Below are 6,258 nucleotides of genomic sequence, written 5' to 3'. Positions count from 1 at the left end.
TTTTCAAAGCCATGTATTGGTACTTAGTACTCATGTATCGGAACATGTTGCTTTCCAACTGCATTTCATGCTTGAATCGATTTTCCAAATGGCTCCAAATCATCCTTAACGACTATAAATCACTTCCTTCATATAAAAATCATCAAGAACACTTCAAGACTTATGAAAGCAATATCCAAGCTTGAAGATCAAAACAAAAATCTTCAAATCCTCATTCTTTCATTTATCTTATACATATTCTCTAGGAGCTTAGTGTTAAATATTTTATCTTTCAAATATCTTTGTATTTAGAGCTCAAACTTGTAAACATCCACCTTAAAGGTTGCTATTGTTTATTCATCATTTTCACCAATTGTAAATTGAGAGATTTTTAGTTGAGCTACTAAGAAAGGATTTAGTTTAATCATAAAAGCTAGGGAAAATGTTTTATATAAGCCTTGTGAAAAAGATAGAGTTGTGAAGGTTATACATTCTCCTTGAAATGTGTTAATTCTATTAGTGAATTGGGAAGTCCTTAGTGGTGGAAAACTAAGGTAGTAAAGGTAGGTAATTGAATTCGAACCACTGTAAATAGAATTGTCCAAGTTTTTTTTCCTTTTCCTTATCATTTTCAAAAGTTTGTAAAAACTATTAAAATACCTATTCACCTTCTCTTAGTATTTTCAGGCATAACAACTAGTATAGAAGTTATATCTCCATCAAAGGCTTTACCATCGAGAGAAGTGATTTGAGGTAAAAAGAAAAACCAAGTTCAAAGATTCATAAGAATTCGACTTAACTAGCTTCAGTAAAGGACAATCTGTTGTGAGACCACCATTCTTTAATGGAGAGAGCTACTCATCTTGAAAGAGAAGGATGAAGCTCTTTATTCAAGCAAGTGATTATCATGTTTGGAGGATAATCACGAATGGTGATTTGATAGTACCTAAGATGAAGATGATTGGGAAGAAAGTGAAAAGAATATGTAACACCCCAAAATTTTGAATGTTGTTTGTTAAATTCTAATATAAATAAATCTCTATATCTGTGGCTAAGTGCTGTCAAGGGTTCAAACTTCATTTTTGGATATTTTGTTATTTTGTTTGACTTGAGCTTTATCCTTGAACATTTGACTTAAGTTTATTTCTGTATTAATTTGTGTCAAGAATAAGCCTATTGGTCTGATGGTTAAGTTTCTATATACTTCTTAGTCTTGTGTTTGAGTCTCTGTGTAAGCGAAATGGGGATATGTTTTGGCTACTCTACAGAATTAATTTTGTTTTAAAAAGAAATGGGTTTCTTGAACTTTAATTTTTCTTCTTTTATGTTAGTTTTTTGTTTCTTCTTCTTTCTATTCTTTTTAGTTTTCTCAATCGTTGAAGTTGTCGTTAATTTTTGCTATTGTGAGGTAGAGTAAGTGCACATTTCATTGTTTGTTGACTGAAAGGTTAATTGCAAGAGTTTTATTGTAAAATTTCCATTAAACATCCGTTTTTGTTCATTTCTGTTGAAGTTGGTTTCAATTTAGTTTGTTTGAATTCTCTGTTAAGCGATCATTTTATTTCTTTTTTGGGTATAGATATTGAAGGTAGTGATCTCCAACGCGCTAATTCGAGTAGTTGCTATTGATTCATCGATAAATGTTGGTTTTGTTTGAAGGTTTTGCGTCGAAGTTTTCGACATAGTTAGTTCAGTGTTAAATTGTGAAAAATTGGTTAATTAAGTCATTAATTGGTTATTGGTTGGCCATTTTAGGTTCTGAAATTCTTTTACGTTGTTCCTACTTCAAAATTATACTAGGTGTATAACGAAAACAAAACCCCATATTAATTAATTAAATTAAATTAATAAAATAGATAAAAACATGTGAAATGAAAAACTAGTTTACTTATAATTTATATAAAAAAGAGTTTGGATAAACTTTTAAACTAACATAAATACCATATTTATTGTTTATTATAGGCTTAAGGGTGTAAAAAACCCTCAAACTTTTTTTTAAAAAAAGTAATTAAGTCTCTACTTTTTTTTTGCTCTCAATTGGGTACTTGAACTTTCAAAATGAATAAAAAATGCTCTCAAATTTTTTCAAAAAAAAACAATTAATTTCCTGCTTTTGTTTTGCACTTAATTGAGTATTTGAACTTTCAAAATACATAAAAAAGACCCTCAAATTTTTTACAAAAAAGCAATTAACCCCTTACTCTTATTTTTTGTTGCACTCAATTGAGTACTTGAACTTCCAAAATGCATCAAGAAGGCCCTTTGATTGTTAAATTTAACAACCACCCTTAATTTTTTTCAGTTAAAGCTGCCACGTGTTACAACCAAGGCGTGACATGTGGGAAAAAATAATAAAAAATAAAATCAATAGAAGTTATACCAATTATTAAATTTTTAAAAATAATAAAATTAAAATTTATTAAAATAAAAAATTATAAAAATCATAAAAGATTATAAAAATGTAAAATTTTATAAAAATCATAAAAATGTAAAATATATAGAAATATAGAAAATAATTATAAAATTTTATAAAATCGTAAAAAAATATAAAAATGTAAAGAAATATAAAATTATCGTAACAAAAGAAGCATTTTATAATTTTTATACAAAATTTATTGATTTTATTTTTATCATTTTTGCCACATGTTATCTTGTGTTGTGACATGTGATGGCTTTAATTGAAAACAAACCCGAGTATCGTTAACTTTAATGATCAACAGTGTTAAAGTTAATGGTTAAAGGATATTTTGATGCATTTTCTAATTTTAATAAAATTTTAATATTTTTATATTTTTACAATTTTATAATTTGTTTCTAATTTTAATAAAATTTTAATATTTTTTATATTTTTATTAAAATTTATAATTTTTATTATCTTTTATTGGTTTTATTTTTATCAATTTTTGCTACATGTTACGTCATAGGGGCAGTTAACTTTAATGATCAATCGTTGAGATTAAGGATTAAATAACCTTTTGATGCATTTTAACAATTTAAATACTCAATTGAGTAAAAAAAGAGCAATAGATTAATTGATTCTTTTAAAAAATTCAAGACCTTTTAATGTATTTTGAAAGTTTAAGTATCAATAAAATATAAAAAAACAACTTAATTGACTTTTTATATATTCTAAAATTAACTCAAATTTATATTCTAAAATATTTATATCCAAACACAATATTATCCCAAACACAAATATTATACACATTATTACCCGAAATAAAACCACTAACAGAAGTTCAGCATGGTAATTTCCATGTACAATAAGGAACGGGGATTAAGAGCAAATCATCTTTTCTTCTTGCAGTTAAGCCAAATGATTCAGTCATTTCCAGATCTTCAAACTTCATCCCATTTGGGAGCTTCCAATCAAAATGGTACAGCAAACTCGCAAGTGGTAACTCAATACCGAGTATCCCGAACAAAATACCAGGACAAATTCTTCTTCCAGCACCAAATGGGATATACTCAAAGTTTGTTCCCCTAAAATCCATGGAGTTTTCCGAGAATCTTTCAGGGTGAAACTCCTCAGCATCTTTCCAGTAAAAGGGATCTCTTTGTATAGCCCATGCATTTACAAGGACTTTAGCTTTTGCAGCGATCTCATATCCATTTCTCACACAATTTTGACGACATTGTCTTAGAATTAAAAGCGCAGGAGGGTGCAACCTCAAAGTTTCTTTCACTATTAATCTTAAGAATTTCAGTTCCTTAATCTTTTCTTCGTTTAATGAGGTAATGTTTTCCCCGAAGACTCTTCTTACTTCATTTTGTGCCTTTTTCATCAGTTTTGGATTTTTCAATAGTTCAGACATCGCCCATTCTACTGTTGTGGCTGATGTCTCGCTCCCAGCAGCAAATATGTCCTGAAAAGATATATTTAACACAAATATATCAGGGGCATGTCAAATAGTTTAACAATACAATACACCAGTGGCAAAGTTAAAATTAACACTAACCTTCATGACAGCTTTTATGCTGTTATTTCCCTAAGGGAATTCAAGGTCATCTTGCTGTTGAAGCTGAAGGAGAACATCAACCAAATCAGCTTCAACCCCTTGATGATCTGCCTTGTTTCTCTTCTCTTTGTGTTCATTAACAATGTTTTCAAGGATCTTCTCCGAAGCCTGGTGTAGTTTCTCCGCTTTAATCCTGGTTCCACTCATCAGTTTAAGCACTCCACAAGAAGGATACATATCAGCTAAACAGATAGCACCTGAGAGCTTAGTAGTTTCTTTGATGATCGTTATAAATTCCACTTGGCTTTTTGTTTTTTTCCCAAAGGCAGCCCTCGCTGTTATCCCATATGACAGTGAAAATATTTTTTTCACTAAGATTGATCGCAGACTCTTCACTCAAAGCTAAGGACTTGATGAAATCTGTCACCTCTTCTGTTCTGATTGACTGGAATGACTGGACTCGGGTCGGGCTCAAAAGTTCCATGGTGCAGATTTTTCTCATTTGTTTCCAGTAGTTACCATACGGTGTAAATATGATTGCTTTACAGTTGTATGACATAACCTCACAGGCTAGGACATGAGGCCTTTGAGAAAAGATGGTATCATGAGTTTTTAAAAACCTGTTCGGCAACTCTTGCAGATGAGATTACAACGGTGGGAACTTCTCCCAGCTGAAGCTGCATCAAAGCTCCGTATTTGTTGGATAAATCTCTTAGGGTGTGATGGGGAAAAGAAGTAATGAGTTGATGCAAGTTACCTATGAGAGGTAATTTCCATGGACCTGGGGGAAGCTTATTGAGGTTGGGTTTCTTGGCTTTTGATGATATTTTCAGGATTCTTACAACGGTGAAGAAGAAAATTAGGAAAGTAATGAGGGGAACACATGGAAATTGAGACTCCATGGAGAAGAAAAGATGCGAGTTTTCCGGTACTAAATTCCAGTTCAATTACAAATAAAAGGGGAAAATCATCATGACTTTAAATTGTATTTTATTTTTATTTAAAAAATGATTAAATTAGTTTTAATATATTAGTTGAAAGAGAAAATTAATTTTTATTTTTGTTAAAACTTTCTAATATCACTAACAGAATAATTAAACAGTGATATATATCATACCACATGTACTTTCTATTGACATATAAAAATCAATTTCTAATAATAATAATAAATGAAATTTTAAGAGAATAACTAGACCAATAAAATTAATTTATTCATTTTTTAATTAAAAAACAATTTAAATTTTAATATAAAATTTTCATAGTATTTTTACTCAATAATACCTCTTGGTTTGCAAGTTCTGCCAACTTGAAAGCAGAGCACTCACAAATATGGGTCTACATACCAAACCAGTAAAATACAAAATTCTTAAGATATAGAATTAATTCATGTAATTATTAAAAGTTGATACATAAAACAGTTTTATATTTTCAAATTGGTAAGAGTGTATTATCATCCACAAAGACAATTTACAGCTTTCATTTTCCAAAACCATAGTTGAGTCAAGTGAAAGGATATGGGCTCAACTCCGACCTTATCTTGGCGTTCGGGGTTTGAATTATTAAAATAACTAATTCGTTGCTTTTATGGTAGTGTGGGGCGTGCGGTGGGTGCCTAAGAGTTGTTATTGATTTTTCTTTCTTTTCAAAGAAGTTGTTATTGATTTTTCTCTTTCTTTTCAAAGAAGAAATTTTATTTATTGTAAATTCATTACAAAGGAGGAAATCTGTAGAATCCTTGATATAATGGACAAGCCCAACAAAAAATACAAATAAAGCAACGCTTTGTAAGTATATGCAAAAGAATCTAATAGAAACAAATGACTAAACGAATTGAGAAATGAATAATTATTACTTCCGTATCTTGACTCAGCATACCAAGTGTATTTATATACAATGTGCATAGGAATAACTGTTGTTAATAACTTATGAACAGCTCACTAACTGCATAACAGCCTAATAGATTCTTCACTAAAGATATACTCTAACATTCACTCATCTTCCCAATAGGTAAGATTTGAAGAAGACTACGAAAACGAGCAAATGCGGATGTAGACAAAGGCTTTGTGAGGATGTCGGTAACTTGATCACTGGCCGGAACCTCACAGACAATGAGAGATCCATCAGCCACTTTTTCTCGAACGAAAAACAAGTCAAGCTCAACATGCTTGAACTTAGAATGTAATATGGGATTAGCAGCTACTGCAACAACACTAGAATTGTCATACTAGACAATAGGAGTATTATCAGAGCTAAATTGTAATTCCTTCAACAAAGAAACTAGACAAGTAACATCACTAGTTGCAGCAGTCAAACTCCTGTA

At 30.4% G+C, this 6,258-nt stretch overlaps 1 pseudogene; it reads right to left on the bottom strand.

The window, feature by feature from the left end:
• Positions 1–3,096: 3,096 nt before the first annotated feature.
• On the bottom strand, positions 3,097–5,005 carry LOC108480987 (tabersonine 6,7-epoxidase-like; annotated as a pseudogene).
• Positions 5,006–6,258: the final 1,253 nt, after the last annotated feature.

This window comes from Gossypium arboreum, chromosome 1 (assembly GCF_025698485.1).
Source record: "Gossypium arboreum isolate Shixiya-1 chromosome 1, ASM2569848v2, whole genome shotgun sequence".
Classification (NCBI taxonomy): domain Eukaryota; kingdom Viridiplantae; phylum Streptophyta; class Magnoliopsida; order Malvales; family Malvaceae; genus Gossypium; species Gossypium arboreum.
The sequence above is the reverse complement of the archived record's forward strand: the minus strand, read 5'-3'. Positions and strand labels throughout refer to the sequence as shown.